This window comes from Pan troglodytes, chromosome 5 (assembly GCF_028858775.2).
Source record: "Pan troglodytes isolate AG18354 chromosome 5, NHGRI_mPanTro3-v2.0_pri, whole genome shotgun sequence".
In the NCBI taxonomy this organism is placed as follows: Eukaryota; Metazoa; Chordata; class Mammalia; order Primates; family Hominidae; genus Pan; species Pan troglodytes.
The window spans coordinates 47,581,443-47,604,072 of record NC_072403.2 but is presented as its reverse complement, the minus strand read 5'-3'; the positions used below and the strand labels follow the sequence as shown (position 1 = coordinate 47,604,072).

The 22,630-nt window shown below is 53.1% G+C and overlaps 1 protein-coding gene across 9 annotated transcripts in view; it reads left to right on the top strand.

Moving 5' to 3' along the window:
* TFEB (transcription factor EB) overlaps positions 1 to 22,630 on the top strand; it is a 51,805-nt gene that overhangs the window by 17,098 nt on the left and 12,077 nt on the right. The window contains exon 1 of one of the 9 annotated variants that reach the window (XM_016955455.4): positions 12,168 to 12,749. The exons of the other annotated variants lie outside the window; for them this stretch is intronic. The gene's annotated coding sequence lies outside the window, so the exon portion shown is untranslated. Of the gene's footprint in view, positions 1 to 12,167; positions 12,750 to 22,630 lie in introns of those variants that run through there. 9 annotated transcript variants of the gene reach the window in all.

The following is a 22,630-nucleotide window of genomic DNA, read 5'->3' as shown; positions in this document are numbered from 1 at the left end:
GTTCTAGGCTGGGTGTGGTGGCTCATGCTTGTAATACCAACACTTTGGGAGACTGAGGCGGGAGACTTCAGCCTAGGAGTTCAAGACCAGACTGGGCAACGTGGTGAAACCTGTTACTACAAACAAAAAAATACAAAAATTAGCCGGGTGTGATGATGCATGCCTGTAGTCCCAGCTATGGGAGAGGCTGAGGTGGGATGATCAATTGAACCTGGGAGGTTGAGGCTGCAGTGAGCTGTGATCATTCCACTGCACTCTAGCCTGGGTGACAGAGCGAGACCCTGTCTCCAAAAACAAACAAACAAACAAACAAACAAAATAAAACAACAACAAAAAAAACACCCCCAAAATTCAAATGTTCTTACCACCCAAAATGACAAGTATTTGAGGTGATGTATATGTTAATTAACTTGATTTAATTATTCCACATGGTGCTCATAAATCATAGCATCACCTTGTACTCCATAAATATATACAACTACACAAAACCGCAAATGGTTTTCTTTGCTGTAGGGCTTGTCAGAGCCTGTGATATGCTAATTTTTGTTGTACATCTCCAATATGTGGTCATGATATATACTCTAGGGTATCTCAAAGGCCTGGTGTTTAAAGCCCCATTTTCCAGATAGAGAAACTAAGACCTGGAATGAAACTTAGGAAGGGATTTTCCCAGGTTATGCAGTTACCTGTTACAGAGCTAGGGCCAGACTCCTTGCTCCTGACTCCACGGCCAGTGCTCTGCCCAGGATACCTCTTCCTCTTCCTTCTTCCTTTGTCCTCAGAGAAGTGTTGTGTGTGCTGCTCTTTCCTCCTGAGAGCTCCTTACCTTTTTCTGGCCCCCTCCTGCTGGCTCCCAGCATTAGAGGGTGTCTGTTTCCTTCTGGGCATTGCTATGAGATGGAGCTATGCCTAGTTTATGGCTGCTGGGAGATCCTTCTCAGACTAATAGATAGCAATAAGGCTTCATCCCAGCTGCAGGGCCCCTAGCAAGTTAATTCCATTTCCTGAGCCTCATTCTCCTCAACTGTGTAATGAAACTCATCATCTTGTCTGTCTTCTGGAGTTTTTGAGAAGTTCAGCTCTGATATCATACATGAACGTGCTCTACTAATTTTCAATCCATATGCAGATATCCATGAGTCGGACAGTTCTTATAATTTCTGGGGGCAGTGAGGACATGGGAAAAGGAGGCCCTGGCTGTGGGAGCTAGCATGGTTGGGGCCCTAAAGTTCTGATCCCCTCCCCCGGCCACAGTTGGTGTCTGCTTTTCAGTGTACTGCTGCCTCTCTCTGCTCTCAGTTCCCCTGAACATGTCTGAAGTGGGCCGGTCTAGCTGACTCGAGGGACCCATGTCACAGGTGAGACATGAAATGAAGCACGATTTTCGAGCTGGGGGGCCCTATTTTCCTAGTTTCCTGCTGGGAGTTGGTGTTAGAGTGGGGAAACAACTCAAGTGACTTGGTGCCTCAGTACAGCTCTGCCTGGAGCAGGGAGTTCCCACCAGCTTCTGCCCAGTCCTTTGATGCCCCCACCCTTCATGGAGGGTGGCTGGTCACCTGGCTTGTGATGTAGGGTGCACGCGGGCATGCCGATGCCTCCATCAACACAGCAGTTAGGGTCGAAATGCTCCAGGTCCTCTGCTAGCTGTGGGGGACTCTGAGTGATGGGCCAGGGGGTAGGCCAGGCTGGGTTGTGAGGTGGGAGGAGGTGGTGGCTCCCTGTCAGAGAGTGTCCTCTCCTGGAGGGCTGTTTGCCCAAGTTATTCTTAGCACAGACTCATTATAGAGTCTATTTTTAGCCCTGTTTCTAAGTGTTGCCAACATCTGGTGCAGCCAGCACTAAAGGGGGTGGGGGTGGCAGGGGCTACTCCTTTGGACATTTCTGGGGACTGGAGCCTCTGGCAGGAGAGCAAGGACAGAATCTTCTACTTCCTGCACCTGCCACAGCTTGAAGCTTGGCATGCAGTAGGTGTCCTATTCATGCTTGTGCGTTGATTGCTCTCCCAGGATCTCATCCTTCCAGCTCTAGCTCCTGTGAGTGGGTGGGTGGTGGGGATGGTGTTACCACGGCTGGAGAGGATGAGCTGAAGGTGCTCATCAGATAGGCTTTCCCACATCCACCCCTCAGGTGTCCAGTTGGCCTCAGACCCCTGCAGAGAGGCCTCAGAGGAGGGAGGCAAGCCCCAAACTAGGGTGCTTGTGACAGCTACCACTGAAGGAGGAGCCAGCAGACATTACAGGGAGGGGGTGTACCACTGGGGTGAGACTGCCTGGGGTTGAATCCTAGCTCGGCTCTTTCCTAGCTGTGTAAACTTGGGCAACTCATCAACCTCTGTATGCCTCAGTTTCCTCCTCTGTGAGATGGAGATGGGAGCGTAGTGTTGTGAGGATTAAGTAAGATAATACTGTATGAACTGCCTAAATAGAAAGTGCTGTATAATAGAGAGGTGGTGGTATTAGTAGCAGTGGTAGTGCTATATTACTGAGAAGCTCCGTATGTGACATCCTGTTGGGGTGAGTTGGGTAGGAGACCTCTCAGCTTTTCTTTGAGTGAGATGAGGCTTGCAGTGGGGCTCAGAGGAAGTTGTTATAGCCAGGCACCACGACAGTGGTGATGTCTGCAAGGCTGCAGTGGGGGTCAAGAGCTATGTGCTGGGTTGGAATCTGGGCTTTGCCACTCACAGGTTGGGTGACCTTGGATGAGTCACTTAATCTTCCTGAACGCCCATTTCTTTATATACAAGAAAGAAATGATAATACCTGGGTCATAGGCATGATGTACGTGGAGCTTTTTGCCCTGTACTGGGAGCATGGGAGGACCTGAATCCGTGAGACTTTTTTTTTTTTTTTTCTTAATTGAGACAGATTCTTGCTCTGTCGCCCAGGCTGGAGTGCAGTGGCGTGATCTCAGCTCACTGCAAGCTCCGCCTCCTGGGTTCAAGCGATTCTCCTGCCTCAGTCTCCTGAGTAGCTGGGATTACAGGCATGCACCACCACACCCGGCTAATTTTTGTATTTTTAGTAGAGATGGGGTTTCACCATGTTGGTCAAGCTGGTCTTGAACTCCCGACCTCAGGTGATCCACCCGCCTCAGCCTCCCAAAGTGCTAGGATGACAGGTGTCAGCCACTGCGCCCGGCTCATGAGACTTTTTTGGGAGTGGGGGTGTTGCTGTGTCCCTTTCCCATGTGGAGGATGGGGTCCTGTTGTCTTGAGAGTCTTGGGAAACAGCTTGGCCTGGAAGTTGGGAGGGCCAGGGCTGTGGTCCTAGCTCTCCCTAAGCTGTGTGGTCCGCACATACTCCCTGCTTCCTCCAGACTTCCGCAACATGGAGAGGCCAGAGAAAACTGTGGTTTTCAGATTCTTCGTCACAGTCCCAGAAGGTGCCTTGGGTACTGTCTGGGAGCGTGGAGGAGGCCCTGGTTGGAGGCCAGGTGGGGTGGTCCTCCCACTCCCCATGCTGCTCTCCTGCTCCTCATACTGACTCCTGGTGCTCCATGGAGCTGCTTCATCCTCATGTTTTACATATCAAGGGTCCAGGCCGACTTTGTCTGAAAATGGGAGTGTTGCTGCTAAAATCAACCTGGGACTTTCTGGTAGGTGACTCCCAGGCTCCTTGTCGTCTGACATTTTGTGCCCTCTGACTTGGCATGGACTCCCGGAGGAGTGCCAACCTGTATATCAGGGTCTGGAGTGCTGTGGTCACTGGATTCCCTGAGGGCTGGAGTCCCTTGAGGTGTGGAGGGCAGAGGAGGCTGCCTCCAGGGCCTCTCTGGGGCCGGGCCGCCACTCAAGGGTAGAGCTTCCAGCGCTGCCCCAGTCTCCCTGCACCCTCGGGATGGGGGTCCCCTGAAGACAATAGTCCGTCTCAGAAGCAGTGTCTCACAGGAGAGAGGGGTGATATGGGCAGAAAGGCCCTGCCAGAGTGCTGGCATGTAGTAAGTGCTCAAGAAATATTTGAAATGAATGAATGGAATGATACCATCAAGGCCGCACCTCTGATGTGGTGGTGAATTTTCCCTCGCCTCCCTTTTCTTCCTTCTCGCCCCTGCTCCCTCTTCCCCATCCTCTGCTTTGTCTGACTAGCCATAAGCTACCCCAGCCTGGGTTCCAGGTTCAGCCTTATTCATAGTCTAGAACAAAGACACTTCCCCAGTGTAAGTTACAGTTTGTTCATCTGGAAAACAAACACGATGGGCTCAGGTTCCGAAGGCCCTTTGGTTCTCACCGTCTCTTTTCTCAGGGGATGGGAGTGATTTCTCAGGGTAGGGGTGGTAGAAGCACATGCATACACACACACACACACAGACACGCACGCACATGCACGCACATGCATGCACATGCGCACACACGCACACATGCACACGCACACACACACGTGCACACACACACGCACACACGGGACTCAGTGCAGTGGTCTTGGCTGGGAAAGGTCCTTGCCCTCTGACCAGGAAGGAGCCCTCGGAGCTGAGGTGCTCCCAGACTCAGCACTGTTTGGGGCCTACAGGATGTGGTGTGGCCCACTCTAGCTCAGGCTGGGGGGTTCCTGTGGGTGTCAGGGGATGGGTGGCCATCCAACTGTGTCCACTGGGCTGGGCCGCCACTGTGACTTTGTGTATGACCTTCAGGGAATGTGGGTGGCATGCATCAGGACGCCTATCTGTGTCGTTATGACTGGGCGTGAGGGAGGGTGCCACATGTCTAGCCAGCCAGGGAGCAGGGCCAGTTAGCTCCTGTTCCTGGGTGCCTCCTGGCTCTGGGGAGAATAGAAAATGATTCATGCAAAGGGGCCCTCCCTGTTTTGGCCACAGCCTGAGGAGTAAGGTGGCCTGGCTGTCTGCCTTTCCCTGCTGCCCACCAGGTGCCTGAGTTCTCCCCTCCTTCCTCGCCTCAGACTGCGTTTCTCCCTGGGGGTAGGTGGCTGCCCTTCCCTGCAGCCTGACACCCTCTCAGAGACAATTAGAGGAGTAGGCTGCCCATGCCTACAGCTATAAGAGTGAGTCAGCGTAGGGACCGGAGGGGATCAAGTCTCTCTGAATTCTGCGGCCAGACGGTCCCTGCACCAGAAGAAGTGGCCCAATGAGGCCTGGGCTGGGATGCTGTGGTCAGCACTGATACCAGCTGAGTGGCTTTCCAGCTTGAGAAGACCTGCCAGGGACAGGAGAGGACAAGCTCCACCTGCCCACCACCCGCCTCGCCATCCTGGCTGCAGCCAGCTGGTGACTCATTCTCCTGGGGAGTGAGCCAGCTCCTCTCCTGGGGTACCCCAGCACCCTGGTGCAGCCTGGGTGGCCAGGAGTCCTGGGTGCCTCAGAAAACCTGTGCTGAGCCCAGGGCCCTGGTAAGCTGGGGAGGGAGGACTGAGGCCCTCTGTATGGGATGGGGGTCGCAGCCAGACTTCTCTTGCTCCTTCTCCTGGCCCCCGCAGACTTCACCCTCCCTCTGGCCAAAGAGGAGGCTGCAACCCCAGATTACGTAATAGGTCCAAAATGCCTCGCAAGCGAGCAGCCCAGCCAGTGGCTAGACTCAGGAGTCCCCATTCCCCAGTACCTGCCACCAGGGCAAGTTCCCATTCCCTTCCTAGGCCGGGTGGGGGAGTGGGTGGTGCTTGCTCACCCCTGGAAAGAGCTGTGCTGCCTGGGAGGGGGTGGGGAGGCTTTCTCCAGAGACATGAATTCTTGGCCTGACCCCAGATGCCAGCCTGCCTGCCCAGCTCCACTCCAGAGTAACGCTGGGTGCACACACAGCCCCATTGTGTGCCTGGGCCCCGTGCCTGCCCAGGGCCTGGCACCGGCTCTATCAACAGCAGTGGCTCCGTCAGCTCCTCAGCAGCCCCTGCCAGTGCTTGAGCCCTTGGGCCCCTGGTGAGGAGGAAGAGGGAGGACTAGTGATTAAGGGTATGAGTCCTGGGTGGGGTACCAGGACCTTTTGGATACTATCAACTATGAGAGACAAGAGCAGGGAGACTTAGTCCTGTTCCCCGAGGAGGAAACTGAGGCCCTGAGAGGCTTCAGTAACTTGCCCAAGGCCTCATGGCTAGTGAGAAGCAGAGCTAGGGTTGGAGCCCAGAGCTGTGGCTGAGCCCTTTACTGGTCTCGTCACCCAATCCCAGACCAGGACTCAGGAAAAGGCACAGTGCCCTCTTTCCACAGCCCCACTTTGGGGAGCCTCTTTCTCGAAAATATATGTCCCCAGGGTAGAAGAGGACCCTGGGACGGTAGGATCTGGAGTCCTGTAGGACCCTGGAATGGTAGGATTTGGAGTCCTGTGTGCTTGTGAGAAATATGGGGGTTCATTTTCAAGGATGGTGCTGGTGGCCAGACAGGCAGAGCAGGTTTCCAGAGCTGGAGGACAGGCTCTGTGCCTCAGTTTCCCTGCTCTACCTGCACTGTACATCCACTGTGCCTTCTAGGAGGGGATAGAAATATTGAGGTGAGGTATGGCCGGGGCTGGGGACTGGACCCCCACTGCTGAGCTCTGTAGGCTGGTGCGAAGCCCCCTTCACCAACCCAGAACCCCGCTCAATGCCCCATGATGGTTCTATTCTAAGTTGGGTCTGAGCCATCCACCTCCTCAGCTTTCCCAGCCTGAAGAGGCCTCTGAGCTGGGTGAGCCTGCCAAGGGGGCAGCCCAGCGCGGTGCCATGAGGGCCCTGCCTCTGCCGCAGGCCCATGTTCCCCCACCCCCCTGCCAAGGTGAGGGTGCCCAGACATGACCCTTTTGGGGCCTGCCCTGTGTTTTACTTTCCAGGCTAGGCTTATTCACTCAGAGAGGCTTGACCCGCTGGGGCTTGGGGGAGCTGAAAGGCTCCTCCCTTCTCCAACGGCCCACCCTTTTGTTCCCCTGTCTGTCTTGGGCATGAAGCCTGGCTCCCTCCTTCTATACCACCTCAGCGCTCTTAGCAAAGGGACAGGGAATTCTGCAGTGACTGCAGGATTGTGAAATGCCAGGGCTGGACCTTGGGGACAGGCAGGGAAGAGAGATGCTGGAAGGGGACACCGAGACTGTGTCCTTTCATACCCCACCTGGGAGGCCAGTCTCCTCCATTCTGCTGGCGCTCATTTTCCTGCATGTATACTATTCCCACCCACCAGTCAGCACACCTTCACCTAAGGCCACAGCGGTGGGGACGTTGAGCCCAGAGGGCCATGTCCGAGTGTCCTCTACCTGGAGCCTGTGTGGGAGAGGAGGAAACCAAGGGACAGCCCTCAAGGAGTTCACACTGCAGCTGAGAAAACCAGAGAGGTGACTTCTTTGTACCTGTTTCTCATTTGTAAAATGAGTACAGTAGTATTTCCTACTTCCTAGTGTCATTGGGAAGGCCAAATGAATTAATACATGATAAAGCCAAGGGCCAGGCACTGGCTCTATCATGGCTTTAGAAGCCATCCTTGATAGATGGTTTTACAACTCAATACAAGTTTTAGTAGTATCCATAGTGGTAGAAGAAATACAATATATGCTATCAGGTAATGATGTTTTTTCCAAGCTGGATTGTAAGAACCATAGGGCAAGGGCTGTCTTACTCATCCTTGTATTCCTGTTTCAGACACAGAACCAGGCTTGGAACAGAGTAAGTAATTGTGCCCAAATGGTGATTAGAGGTGGGTGAAGTCAGGGTGTGCTGTCTGGAGGAGGAGGAGACCCTGGAGCAGGGCTTCCAGAGAGGAGGAGAAGTTGGATAATCTGTGGGAGAGGAACTGGGGGAGGGTCTGGGGGCCCAGATTGGGTTGGGGTGAGAGAGCAAGGAGGTCCCCTTGGCTGCACCCAGTGTTTGTTTAGGGAGAGGGATCCTGCATGCTTTGGAGGCCCAACTAGAGCGCTTGGACTTTATCTGGTAGGTAGTGGAGAGCAATTGGGGGTGATGCAGCAGGAAAAAAATGGTCTTTCTATGTTGCTCCATCTGTTTCATTTTGTTTTTGCTCCCTTGTTCTCTGAGGAATATTTTCTTTCTTCATTTCTCCAAAGACAATAAATCCTCTCTGCTCTTCAGCCTCTTCTTTCTGATCCCTAGTCACCCCTGTCCCAAATCCCTGCGTTCTGTTCTTGGCTTCTTCTCCTTGGCCATCCTGGCCTGTTGTCCCTGCTGTGCTTTTACCTGGCTTCCCCTTCCTTTATCTGGTCCCTGACCCACCTTCTCTGGAATAGGAGTTGGGTGGAGTTGGACTTGCTGAGAGATGGGTACTGGCATGGCATGACCACATGGTGGGAGCTGGTATGAAGGCAACTGAGCCAGGAGGATATCCTGTATTCTGACGTAACTCTATACATCCTTCAGGGAATGACTCTGCCCCAGTTATGTGGCTAAGGCCCATTAGAAGGATCTTACTTTATATTTATCAACCTGTTTAATGAAAATGTAGATTTCCAAAATAGATAAATTAGGGAGTGATGGAATCTTATTTTCTCGTTTATAAATTTAGTGGAAAGATCAGCACTTTGGGAGGCCGAGGCAGGAGAAGCGCTTGAGGCCAGGAGTTCAAGACTAGCCTGGGCAACATAATGAGACCCCCATCTCTACAAAAAATAAACAAATTAGTGGGGGCATAGTGGCACACACTTGTGGTCTCAACTACTTGGGAGGCTGAGGTGGGAGGATCGTTTGAGCCTGGAAGGGTGAAGCTGCAGTGAGATGTGGTTGCGCCACTGCACTCCAGCCTGGATGACAGAGTGAGACCCTGTCTCAAAAATAAAAATAAAAAATAAATTTAATGGAAAGGGATATTGAACCAGATGGGAACAATGCAGACAACTAGTGCCTTTTTCATCTCCTTTTAAACATCCATCCATCTATCCATGCATACATCTATCCATTATATCCACCTTTTCATCCATTATATCCATCCATCCATCCATCCATCCATCCACCCACCATTATATCTACTTTTTCATGCATCCACCCATCCATTTATGCATGCATCCATTATGTCCATCCATCCATTATATACATGCATCCATCTAATATTTATTGAGCACCTATCCTGTGCCAGGTACTGCATTAGATACTTTATGTTTAATCCTTACAGAAATTCTCCAGGATGGATATTGTCCTAATTTTACACATGAGGATACTGAGACCCTGGGAATTTAAGTAAGTTGATGAAGGTCACACAGCTAGAAAGTGACAGATCTGGGATTCAGCTTGACTAGGTTCAAAACCCACACTCTTAGTGTTTAATCAAATGGCCTCTGTTGGTGTCACCAGTGCCTAGTTCTAAGTGTGGAACATAATAGCTGTGTTATTGAATGAACGGGCATGCCAAGGTTCTGGAATGCTGGAGCTCTATAGCTCTATCCTAGGAGCAGCCTGGGGGCAGAAGGCAATGCTGGGCTTCTAGTCCTATTGGCATTTGCTACCAGCAACCTAATGTTGCCATCACTACCCCCGGTATGGAGGTTTCTTCTCCATGCAACTTGCAACTCTGGCAAGTCCTGTTTTCTTCTCTCTACCATCCCAGCTCTCCTTCTGAGGGCAGTCTTAACCTTCCGCCAAGTGGGGAAGTTCCAAGTACACATTTGGCCATTGCATCCAGCTTGACCAGTCTCCCCAGTGACTGGTCTTCCCCTAGCTCACACCTGCCTCTCTCCTTCCCTGTAGGGTGGGCTAGCTTGCATTACTCTGACCCTTTTATTGGCCCCTATTTCTAAGCTTTAGAGTTAGCTATTCAGTATCAGGTCATAACTGCCTCCTCAGGGCCCATTGGGTGAGGCAAGGATATGAGTGCAAACAGTTTATTTGGGAGGCTCCCCCAGGGAGCACCAGTGGTAGAGTAGGATTCATGAGACAGGAAGGCAAGGAAGCTGATAAAATGTGTGTGAAGGAGCAAGGTGACTGTGGGCATCTGAGGCTCACTGCCATTGGAGGCCTCTGCAGAATATGCTTTAGAGTTCCCCAGTCAAGTGATAGGTGTCTTTGGCTAAGAGGTGGTGGGGAAGGGAGGGAGCTAACTTCATTGGTTCAGGCACCAATTCAGGTGCTGGCACCTGGAAATCTTCAGGTGGGCACTTTTGACATCGTGAGGGCCCAGAGCATGTGGCTAGGGCCCTGATAGCTTTTGCCACCTCATCAAGCCCAGCCCTGGGGGTCTGCCAAGCCCTCTTCCCACATCTCCCTTTCTATGTCCAAGAGGCTTCCCCAGGCAGACCCTTCCCCAGTCGCCAGTTCCACGCTCACTGTGTTTCACAGATACTTAGGGAGCATCTACAAGGTGCCATGGACAAAAAGAGGAAGCTGTCAGGATGCCTCCAGGCACTCACAGCAGAGGAAAGTGACCTGTGCGACTGAGGCGCCTGCCATGTGCCAGACACTGGCTCGCCCATCCCAGGCCTTGTGCAAGGCCAGCAATGCCCCTGTGGCATGGCATCCTCTCCTAGAGGGAGGTACAGACGTGCTGGGCGCCACAGAGCCTAGAGCCGTCTTCCACTTCCCTCCCAACTCTAGCATCCTGAGACTGTGATTGTAGTGGTTTTTCTGACTTCCTTTTCCTTTCTGTCACTGCCCCTGCCTCTTCCCCTAGCCCCATGGCCGCCACGTGGCTGCCTTTTAGTCAGCCAGGAACTGAGCCTCCTAGTAGCCTCCCTCTGTGTCTCTGTCAGGAACAGGATACAATTCAGGGACATTTTTGTGGGGGAGTAATTTCATGCGGTGGCATACCTGTTTGCCCTGGCACAGGCTCTGTCATGTCTGCTTCTTGGAGAGGAGCCTTCTTCCCCTGGGCTCCACCTGTTCCCATCCCCAGCCCTCCCAGCTTCAGGCTACAGGTCTCGCACCCTATAGGGCTGAGGGAATGGGAAGAATTAAAAGAGGGAAGTGGCGTGTAGGTAAGGCCTTCTGGGGTGGGGGCTAGGGGAAGGGCAGGAGATGGGGATGGGGCAGGGGCTGGGCCTGGTGGTGTGCTCCCCCTGGAGACGTGGTCCTGGGCCACAGGCAGGCACGCCAAGTCACAGCCCCTCTGACTTCTTCCTCCAGCCACCAGCCCCAGCCTTTCCCCTTGATGTTTCATTTCCAAACCAGGTCTGCTCTGGGTGCGTGTGCTGGGGTGGCAGGGGTAGGAGTGTGTCTGCCTGTGCCATTCCCTACCCTGTGGGCAGGCCCAGCCATGGCAGCCCGAGTCTATCATCTCCCCACTCCGCCACTTGGATAGGAAGGTGGCTGCACTCACTCCAGGCAGGTGTGTTGTTGGGAGGAGAACAGAGAGGATCGGTTCAGGCATTGGAAGGTGGGGTTTATGTCTCAGGTTTGAGCTCAAGCATCTTGGGTCCAGGGAGAAGGTGTAAGGCAGCTGCTGCCTGAGTCTCAACTCTATGGGGGAAAGCAGAGCAGCTCCGAGCCTTGGGGCTGGGCAGGCAGGAGGGCATGGAGCCCAGATGAGTGGAAGAGAATGATGATGAGAGAGCAGACTTCCCGATGCTCCTCCCCCGACCCCATCACATGCAGAGTTCAACACACCCCACTCCTTGCTCTGTCCTGGTAAAGGCAGAGTGCTTCTTATGGTGTTTAAGGACAGGAAAAGGGCTGGAAGTGTGTGTGTGTGAATTTTGCTTCCTGTTCCTTTCATACCTGGGTGTGGGCGGGGGGAGATGGGGGCAGGTTGGGGGACAGCTCACTCACTCCATCCGGTGGGTGGGTGACTTGGTGGGCTGTTGGAATGTTGCCATAGGAGGCCATTTCTCCTCTATCGGGGGGAGATGGTGGCTTCCAGGTCAGGTCTCCTCCTGTGGCTCCCTGACAGAGATGGGGTGGGAATGCCAGCTGGAGCGCACATGGACAGGGCAGGAGCAAAGCTGAATTCAGGGTCTAGGGCAGCTGACAGCATTTGGGAATCCTGGGGTGGGCCCCTGTTAGCTCTTCCCAGAACCCCAACTCTTGGGCAGGATGGGGGTGGGGGGGTGTAAGGGTGGTTGGGGGTGGGTGTAGGTGTGTGTTGTGAGGGGAGAAGAGCCCCCGCTGAGTTCCTGGGCCACTGCCTGTGCTGTCTAGTGGCCTCTGCCAGCACTGGCTGCCCCGTCCTGCCCCCACCAGGCGTGACTCAGATCGAAAGCAGAAGCTGCCAGACACTGCACAGGGTGAAGTGAGGCAGAACCAACTGTGCTATTTTGGAACCTGGTTAATTCCCCCTTCTGCCCCCCACCTCCCTGCTCTCAGGGCTCCCATCCCCTCCAGCTGTCTGGCACTTCAGCTTCCTCAAGGGGACAGTTGGGGCAGGCCTTGGTTTCCCCTGGCATGGACATGGAAGGCCATGCTGAGGCCCCTGTCCTTGCTAGGCCCCTCTCCCTGGCCAGAGGTGCTGGATTCTGGGGACCCGTGCTCTGGTGTTGGGGAGGAAGAGCGCCCTCTCCTGGTGGGAACTCGTGGGCAGGGCGGCCCTGGCGAGATGACGGTCACCAGGCCTGGCACCCACTCTCCCCCGCCCGTCTTTGGCCGCTCTCAGGCCAGCTGTCAGCTGCCTCTCCCAGGGGTGTGAGCTGACGAGAGCTTCAGGTGGGAGCCTCTCCCGGCAGTGAATCTGAGGGTTGGGAGGGATTTCCGGACCCAGAGGGAAGATATTTTGGGGCCGAGGGCCTTTCCAGAACCCATGAAATCACACACCCTGCTGCGACCAGACTGACCCTCCCTAGTTGATGATTCTTTTTTGGACATCCTAGGCCTGCTTGGGATTCTGGCCCCATGATTTAGGGTTTCTTTGGAGCCCATCTGAGCCTGGGGGGCCCTGTGGTGGTGGAAGAGGTCCAGCCTGCAGTGGTGAAGAAGGTCAGTGGGTGTGTGTTTCTGAGCTGAAAATGGGTGTGGAGTTGAGAGCTGTCACCTCTTCATGGACAGGGTGGATGAGGGTCCCTGGCCCTTCAGAAGCTGTGTCGTTGGGAAGAGGGTGGACTTTACAGCTGTCCCGTGTGAGTGTACATGGGAGTGGGCACAGGCCTTGCGGTATGGCTGCCTCTCAGGGAACCCTGAAGTCAGAGCTCCACTCTGCTGATTACCCCCCAGCAACCTGGTGAGGAGGATGGTGGTGTACTGGGGGAGAGGGGAGTCAGCAGGCAGGTGACCAATTAAAATTTGGGTCCTTGCCAACCTCAGGTGAGCAGGACGTAGGTTTCTCATTGTTCAGATGGAGCTGGGGTTTAGGCAGGTGGGAGGCAGAGGCAGAGCCGTGTGGAGGAGAGAGTGGGCTCCTAGACCTGCTGTGGGAGCCTCTGCACTCCCAGGCCTCCTGCAGAGCACACAGGCCCAGGCACACACTGTCCCAAAGGTTGTCTGCTCTCTTCTGGAGCCGCTCTTTGGGCAGGCAGGCAAGTCCTGGTGCAGTGTGTGTGTGCTGGTGAGTGTGTATGTGTGGACAGTGGCTTATGTGTGAGAGGTGGTGTTTGCATGAATGGGTGTGTCTCATATGGTCTGTCTGGGTTGCTTTTCCACTGGTAACCATCTTGGCTTTGAAGCTGTTTCCCCATAGACCTGGATTGTTTTCCCCTCCTGCACGGGCCAGAGCCCCAGCACCCAGCGAGCCAGAGCGCACCTGCAGCCTTGCATTCTGGCCTCCACCTTGGCTCTTGGGCCTGAGAATCAGGCTGCTTAATTTCCCTGTGGGGCTCAGAAGGGCCCTGCCTGTCCTTTAAAATAGCTCTGTGCTTCCACCAGGGGCCTGTGCTTCCCTGCTGTGTTCTCCCACCCGCCACCAATTTTCATGCTTGGAACCAGGGAACTAAGTCCCCAGAAGGCAACAAGTAAAGTGTCTTTAATGTGCCCACACATCTCCCAGGGCAGTTTGTTAAAATGCAGATTCTGACTCAGTGGGTCTGGGCAGGGCCTGAGAGCCTGTTTCTAACCAGCAAACAGGGCGTGCAATGCCTTAAGAGGCCCTCTCCCATCTAAGGCCCTCACCGTCCAGCCAGATGGCTGGTGGTCACCCAGGCAGGGAGCTAGTACTCACAGACCACCTCCAAGGTGCTAGGCACATCACATATTTCAGTTCCATTTACCCCCTCACTGACTCTGAGGAAGGTGGCATTACCGCCATCCTGTTGTACAGATGGGGAAACTGAGGCTCTGAGCGGTTAAGCACCTGCCCCCAGTCACAAAGCTGACAAATGGCAAAGCCAGATTTGAATTCTGGTCTGTCAGGGTCCAGAGCATATTCGTGATCCACTAAGCCCGGCTGTCTTCCAGAGGGCGGACTCAGGACAGATGACGCGGAGGAGGTGGAGGCGGGGTCAGAGGCTCTGTTGGGGAACTGCAAGGGTAGTCCTGGGTGGTTTTGGGTGGAAAGGATATCTTGAGGGGAAGGAGGGTTGAATGGGAGTAGTTCTAGAGGAAACAAGAGCTGAGGGGAGGCTGGTGTCCTGCACCCACCTGCTTAGCCAAGAGCCCCTTCACTAATGGGCTCAAGACCCCCTACCTGCCTCCTCTGGCACTTTCCAGACAGACTCTCCACAGGGGCACCCAGCACACTGTGGGGAGACCAGGTGCCCCAGTTCTGCTACCTACCAACTGTGTGACCTCGGGCAAGTTTTCAGCCTCTCTGTGACTCAGTTGCCCCCTCTGTAAAACAGGGGATATGTGAACGCCTCCATCATGGTGGATGGAGCTGTGGTGAGGATTAAATCAGTAACACATATCAATGCAGAACAGTGCCTGGTGCAGAGTACGCACTCAGTGTGCATAGTACTAATGCCTCTTGGTTTGCACCTGAGAGAAAACAGGCCACCTTCTGTGAATTTAATGCAATCGTCCATGCTCATAGGTGTTTTTGTCCTTTCTTCCTCCATTCCCCTCTCCACTGTCTTCTTTTGTTTAGGAAGACCTGGCTACTTCAGTTGTACAGTGGTTGTTTCCAAAGTACTCAGAAGCAGGTTCGACTCTCAAAAACAAAGCCAGGGAGTCGTTCTTTACAGCAGACCAGCCACAGGGAGGCTGGGGAGGCTGGGGAGGCTGGGGAGGCTGGGGAGGCTGGGGCAGCAGACGACGGAGGAGGAGCAGCCCCAGGAGCAGGGGCAGGAGCCAGGCACTGGTGGGGTTGGAGTGCTCTGAGGACTTTGGGCCTGGGGCAGGGAGGGCTGAGGCGGGGGTGGCTTAGGCACTGGGACCCTGAGAGCCATTATTAGAACTCAGGACAGATGCAGGGGGTCCTGGGCCTGCGGCTGGGTTTGGGACCAGGAGCCAGAAGCTGCTCTGCATGCCCGCTGTGTGCCCAGCTGTGCTTGTTGTGCCTGCCTCTTCTCACACTTGGAGTCAACGAGCCTTCCCTGCCCTAAGCAGCTGGCAGCTAGCAGAAGATGCTGGAGTGTGGATTCTTTTCTCCTGAGGAGATGGAAAAGCAAAGGCTGGATCCTAAGGCTGCCATGGCTCTGAAGAGGGAGCTCCCCAGTGCCGGGGCAGCCAGCACATGGGACAGTGAAACCGGTGCCTGGCTCTTCCCCTCCCAGCCCTGTAGGCCGATTCCACCAGACCAGCCCTCCACACATCCATGCTGCCAGAACCATCAGCACACCAGGCAGGCGGCGGAGAGCCTATGAGAGGTCCCACACAGCCTCTGCATGTTATTTGTGAGGGTCTTGAGGCCCAGAGAGGGGGACAGGACTTGCCCAAGGTCACGCAGCTGGGTGGTGCATACCGATGCAGGTCTTCCAGTCCCACTCTGGCCTTAGGTAGGCTTTTGTGCTGGGCCCATGGAGGCTGAGAGAGTCCTTGCAAAACAGACTCATCTCAGAGAGTCAGAGCTTGTGGGCCCCAAGTCCACAATGGCATGAACTGACCAATCAGATAGAGTCTTAGGCCTCACCTTCCCTGGGGAGGGACCTCATTGACCACATAGGCTGACGTAGCATCCATGAAAACTTTAGCTGATCTTTCCTGCAGGGAAAATGAGCAGGTTCGCTGGGGTGGGCCAGAGGGTACTTGGGGCAAGTGGAGTTTCAGTCTCTAAACCCCTCTATCGCCCTCAGGCCCCTTTCCTGTCCTAGGAGCCATCTATGGCTGAGTCCCACTCCTCCCCCAACCCTTACCACCCTCACCTCACTATGGTCTGGTGCCAGATCTCTGATCCCTGGAATCACATTTCTGTCTGACCAACTCATATAGCCTCCCCTTCCGCCCCCTCCGACCCAGGCTCTCGGGTGGGCTAACTGTCTCAGCGAGATTCAGATTTGTCACCCTCTGAGCCTCCTGGGCATGGATGTCTTGGCTATTTAGCAAAAAGTATCTGTGGGTGGGGTCTGGGAGGGCTGAGGAGCATGCAGGCCTCTCTGGGGAACCTCTGTAGGATTCGCTGAGGGTAACATGGGATGAGGGGGGCGCAGGACTGGGAGTGCAGGGGACAACAAGCCATCTACATGGGGAGACCTTTCCTATGGGCCCCAGGTTTCCTCTCCTGGGCTGGAGCTGGTGGTGGTCACATACCTGAGAGACCTGGGCTTGAACCCCCACTTCACTGTGTTCTTGCAGTGTGACTTCTGACAAGCTGCTTAATCTTTCTTTTTTTTTTTTTTTTTTTGAGACGGAGCCTTGCTCTGTCGCCCAGGCTGGAGTGCAGTGGTGCGATCTCAGCTCATTACAACCTCTGCCTCCTGAGTTCAAGCCATTCTCCTGCCTCAGCCTCCCAAGTAGCTGGGACTACAGGCATGTGCCACCACGCCTGGCTAATTTTTGTATTTTTAGTAGAGACAGGGTTTCACCATGTTGGCCAGGCTGGTCTCGAACTCCTGACCTCAAGTGATCCACCTGCCTCAGCCTCCCAAAGTGCTGGGATTACAGGCATGAGCCACTGCGCCCGGCCTACTTAACCTTTCTGAGTCTCGGTTTCCTATCCTGCTGGTGTTGCTGTTTATCCCATCAAGTGTTCGTGGGGATGAATGTGATTGAACAGAGGCCCCTTGCGCAGTGCAATGTGGGAGGGACTCGGAGCGTTTGCCAAGTGGGTGATAACTGAGTGTGTGGGGGTCACTGGACCAGCAGCCCTTGAGGGCCGTGCATCTCTTTCTGGAAAGTCTGATGGGTGGGATGGTGTGGAGGTTCTGAAGAAGAAAAGTGATTTCTCTGAAACTTCCTTGTAGCTGAGGAGACTGGTAGGTGGCAAGGAAACAACTAGAGAACAAAGCATAGCAGACACAGGCAGGAGGCTGGAGTAGATGGAGTGCCCAGGAGGCGGGTGCAGGGGCACAAGGGGTGGGGGTTCAGTCCCACCACTCCCCAACCCAGGAGAAAGGTGGCTGCCTGCTAAGGGGATCCTTAGACTGCAAGTGGCACCTGAGGGATGCGGCTACACGTGTGTGCACATGGACATGTGTGCATGTGTGCGTGCATGTGTGTGAGAGAGAAGAGAGAAAGAGAGAAGCAGACACGGAGAGACAGAGGGTCCACATGGGTGGCTGGGCCGGTCCGTGCATATCACAGGGGTGGAATCCTTTTCTAGTTTCTCCTTTCATGTTCCTATTAGCTACATGTCCCTCGTCCCTGTCCTGCCATGCCCAGTGGCAGTCTTCTTTGCCAGGGCCCAGCTGGTCCCAGTGGGACAGGACAGGGCGACTCCCTGGTCTGCAATGGCCTTTGAAGCTGCTCCCCCTGTTGTCCCGGGCCAACAGTCTGACCAGCCAGGAGGCCCCAGTTCCCACCCTTTCCTGTGGGATGTGAGCTGAAACTTGGGGCTGATGGGCCTGAGCTGTGGGAACAGGAGGCCATTAAGTGGGCCAGGAGCTTGTGTGACCGCCCTTCCTCTCTCCTCTCCTTCCTTTCCCTCCTCCCCACCTCCTGCTGGTGCTCAGAGATTTAAAAACAAGCCCCTGACTGCCCCCTGCCCCCAGCCCTGCAGTCTCCCGCAGCGCATTCCTGCAGGGGGTCTGGGAGAGGCGGTGCAGAACGCAACCTGGGGTCTTGCTCTGCTGCCACTGAAGCGCATTGTGCAGATCTCCCTTTTGGAGCCTCTGCTTCCTCATGTAATTCATTCTTTGTTTCTTGATCTTTTTTTTTTTTTTGAGACGGAGTCTCGCTCTGTCGCCCAGGCTGGAGTGCAGTGGCGAGATCTCGGCTTACTGCAAGCTCCGCCTCCCGGGTTCACGCCATTCTCCCGCCTCAGCCTCTTGAGTAGCTGGGACTACAGGCGCCTGCCACCACGCCTGGCTAATTTTTTGTATTTTTAGTAGAGACGGGGTTTCACCGTGTTAGCTAGCATGGTCTCCATCTCCTGACCTTGTGATCTGCCCGCCTCAGCCTCCCAAAGTGCTGGGATTACAGGCGTGAGCCACCGCGCCCGGCCTCTTTGTTTCTTGATCTTTATTCATCACAAATAGGGGTTGGTCAGTCCTCAGTAAGTGTCCCCACTTGGCAGAGCGGTTCCATTTCATGAAATATACTGAAGACCACATCCTGCATGACAGCCTTTGTGTGCTGTTGGAGACCATAGCACTCAGCCATGGTGATGCAGGACAGGGTCCCGGAGGGAACCTGCCAGGGTGATGGTGACATTCTCCATCTTGATCTAAACAGTGATTACACAAGGCCACACACCTGTAAAAATTCATTGAGCTGTACACTACAAATCTATGCATCTTGCTAGGATAAGTTACACTTCACTAAAAGGGAAAAAGACCAAAACATGGCATTAAAACTGTTAAAAGCATGTGCGTGTCCCATTGACCTCATTTCTGCTTCTGATATCAAGGACCTTTCAATCAAACAGTGCACACTTACCAGGTGTCTTGGGTTTGCTATGTTTCTGTATCGGAAGTTGCCAGCTAATATAATAAAAGGCTATATTATGAAGTATCTCCAGTGTGCCAGGAACTGTGGTAAAACACTCCGACTACTTATCCCTTAGAACCCAAAGGAGTGGACATTGTTATTGCTCACCTGCCTCTCTCATCTCCTGCAGTGAATGACATGATATACAAGCTCTGGAAAAGAAAATCTTAAAAGACCCAAGGCTTTTGGAGAGGAAACAGAGGGCTCCTGGTAATAGGAAAAGCTGGCCTGAGGCCTTCCTGCCCCTATCTAGTAAGGAGAGACTGAGGCTGGGGTTACCACTAGGCTGCTCTGCCCCAGTCTGGGCTTTCAGATGGTGTGTGTGTGTGTATGTGTGAATGAATGGGTGAATGGATGGGACACTTTCCCCAAAGGAACTTATGCAGGGATGCCCCCAGTGGGCCTGGACGGAGCAACATTGAACAGTGACCAGAATGGTGACACCTCCCCTCTGCCCACAAATTCACACCTGCAGACAACTTTCACACCCAGCCTCCTCACTTAGAGCACAACTGCTATGAGGTAGACGTGGCCCCAGCTGGCAAGCCCTGCTTGACTGATGGGGAGACTGAGGCCATGCCCAGACAATTGAGTCCAGCCCAAGGCTAAGACTTGAACCCAAGCACTTGGCCTTTCCCACAGCATCATATGGGCAGGACTGCTGGCTCCTGGGAGTCATAGGATACCTTTCCACCCCTCACTCTGTTTGGGTCTGGGCCATCTGATGCCCACTCCCCAGGCCCTACAATGACTCATGACCACCTCCGTAATTTGGAATGGCTTTGTCCATGAGGATTATGTGATGTCCTTGTTCTGTTTCCTAGTTCATCAGGACTTCCTCTGCTGCCTCCTCTGCCAGAGGGGGCTGAGAAAAATCCCAAGTTTGGTATTTTTTTCTCTCTTCCCTTCCCTAGGCTGAAAGGTTCCTAGGAGGCCACAAAGCCCTTCCTTTGCCTCCAGGAATCTCGCACCTGTTCAGGAAGCTTTTGTTTAGCGGTCAGTTTCTTTCCCCAGGACTGACCGGGCAGCTCCCCCATGACTGAGAGTGTAACAGACTGAATCAGAAGAAAACTTCTTCCGACCACAGAGGTGCAGAGCGTCATCAATGGCTTAAACAGGCCTCCCAGCCTCTGGGCTTGCACACTTTGTTGTTTCAGCCGCCAGACATATGTTTTTCTGGGAATACAGGAAATTATCTCTGCTCTTTGAGGAAGGGTAGAATTTTTTTTCTGCCTGTGTTTGGGGATTCCAGACTGTTCCATCATCCCGGACACCCTCTGGCTCCTGGGCTGGATGAACGAGATCAGCTGCTGAAACTCTTTGATCGCAGGGAGGCTTCTTCAGTGAGAATTCCTAAAACAAAACGTGGCCGCCCTCACCCTGAACGCAGGACTGAGGCCAAACTCCCAGCCCCAGGGTTGGGGCGGTGCAGCCAGACTGCCAGGGTCCAGCCTTGCCACTCATTAGCTCTGTGACCTTCAGCAAGTGACCACCTCTCTGGGCCTGTGTTTCCTCATTCCTTGAATGGGGACAATAATGGTACCCACGTCACTCATATCATGAAATAATTATGATAATTACATAAGGTGCTTTGAACAGTACCTAGCACACAGTAAGCATTCTATGAGCATTAGCTGTTAGCATAAAATATTTTTTTTTCAATTAGAAAGATATACATCTTCATTCTAGAGAAAGAATAACATTCCAAAAGGCTTTTAAAACCACACAAAATACTTATGGTTACATCATCCAAAGAAGTCAGTAATAATTTTGTATATTTCCTCCCAAGAGGTTTTTCTATACATATTTTTACATTGTGATGATCAGATTTTATACACAATTTCCCCCTACATCCTACATTTTGTCACCTGACATATCCTCATGTTATTTATTGTAAGTATAGCAGTCCATCAGGAGGGACACACCGTAATTTATTTAACTATCCTATAACTGGACATTGAGGTTAGTTTTGACTTTTTTCTGTATAATGTGAAGTGCATCTTTATGCACAACATCCTTTTCTGCATCTATGATTACTTCCTTGGACTGGTGAATATTTTTCAAGGCTTTGACATATATTGCCAAATTGCTTTTCCAAAGAGGTTGTACCAAGGTATGCTCTGGCAGTTGTGTTGAAGGTGCCTGTACCAAAGGCATTTTAAAGTCATAGACACACTTGGGGAAGTGGGGGGGGGGCGGGGGGGGGGGTTTGGTGAAGGGGTGGTGTTGGTGAAGGTAGTTTCCCTAACTCTTCTTTTAAACTATTTAACGTCTGCCCTCATTCTTTTATTTTTTATTTTTTATTTTTTTGAGATGGAGTTTCACTCTTGTTGCCCAGGCTGGAGTGCAATGGTGTGATCTCAGCTCACTGCAACCTCTGCCTCCCGGGTTCAAGCAATTCTCCTGCCTCAGCCTCCCAAGCAGCTGGGCCTACAGGCATGTGCCACCACACCTGGCTAATTTTTGTATTTTTAGTAGAGACAGGGTTTCACCGTGTTGCCCAGGCTGGTCTTGAACTCCTGACCTCAAGTGATCTGGCTGCCTCGGCCTGCCAAAGTGCTGGGATTACAGGCGTGAGCCACTGTGCCAGGCTGGTCTGCCCTCATTCTTATGTGATTTTAAAATGAGAATACAACACACATACAGAAAATTATAAATTGTAAGGGAGCAGCTGTACAAATTATTGTAAATATGACACTCTCATGGCACCAACACCCATATCAAATTACAGAACTTTCCTAATCCTCTTACCCACCAAGCCATCTTGTGTCCCCTCCCAGGCACTCCCCCAAGGGTAATTAGGATCCTGAGTTCTAACATAGTAGATTAATGTTGCGTTTTTTTGAACTCATATACGCAGAGCATGCTGTATACACTTTTGTGCCTGGCTTCTTTCGTTAACATTATGTCTGTGAGAGTCATCTATGTCATGTGTAACAACAGTGCATTTGCTGTCATTGCTTTGTAGCATTTGATTGTATGGATGTACCACCACTTCAATTTATTTTATTTATTTATTTATTTTGAGATGGAGTCTCACTCTGTCACCCAGGCTAGAGTGCAGTGGCATGATCTCAGCTCACTGCAACCTCTGCCTCCCAGGTTCAAGCGATTCTTCTGTCTCAGCCTCCCGAGTAGCTGGGACTACAGGTGCACACCACCACACCTGGCTAATTTTTGTATTTTTTAATAGAGATGGGGTTTCACCACGTTGGCCAGGCTGGCTTCGAACTCCTGACCTCAAGTGATCTGCCCGCCTCAGCCTCCCAAAGTGCTGGGATTACAGGTGTGAACCACCATGCCTGGCCCACCACTTCTTTATCTATCTTTCTTTAATGGACATTTGGGTGGTTTCCAGTTTTGGTTCCTATACACGCAAACATTCTAGTATATGTGCTTTGGTGAACACGTGGATGCTTTTCTGTTGGGCATGCATAGGAGGGGGTCCATGGGTCATGGAGTGTGTTTTCAGCTTCCTGCTCCAAGTTTTAAAGGATCATTTAGAGGGCAGAAAAATCCCCAAGGCAGTTCAGGCCTCACAAGCCGCTGAATGGACTGGCGTCAGCTGACAATAGTTTGAAGGCACTGCATGAAGATGGTACTCCCCTCAGAAGCCCTTGTCTGGGGCTGTGGTAGAAACTGAGTGGGGCCCTGGCCCTCCAGCTCCAAATGCTTGGTGGCTGCTGGCCCTGGCTCTGTGCCTCTGCTGGCCACTCAGTGTCCTCACCCAGGGACCGCGGCTGGCCTAATGACCATTGCACCGAGCAGGGCAGGGCTTGGGCCAGCCCAGGTGGAGCTGGGGGGATTCCTTCCCCTTGGCGACCCACCTTTGGACATGACTGGAAGCCCTGGAAGCAGGTTGGGCCCCCCCATAAACCCCCAGAAGCTGCTGTGCTTCCTTTCTC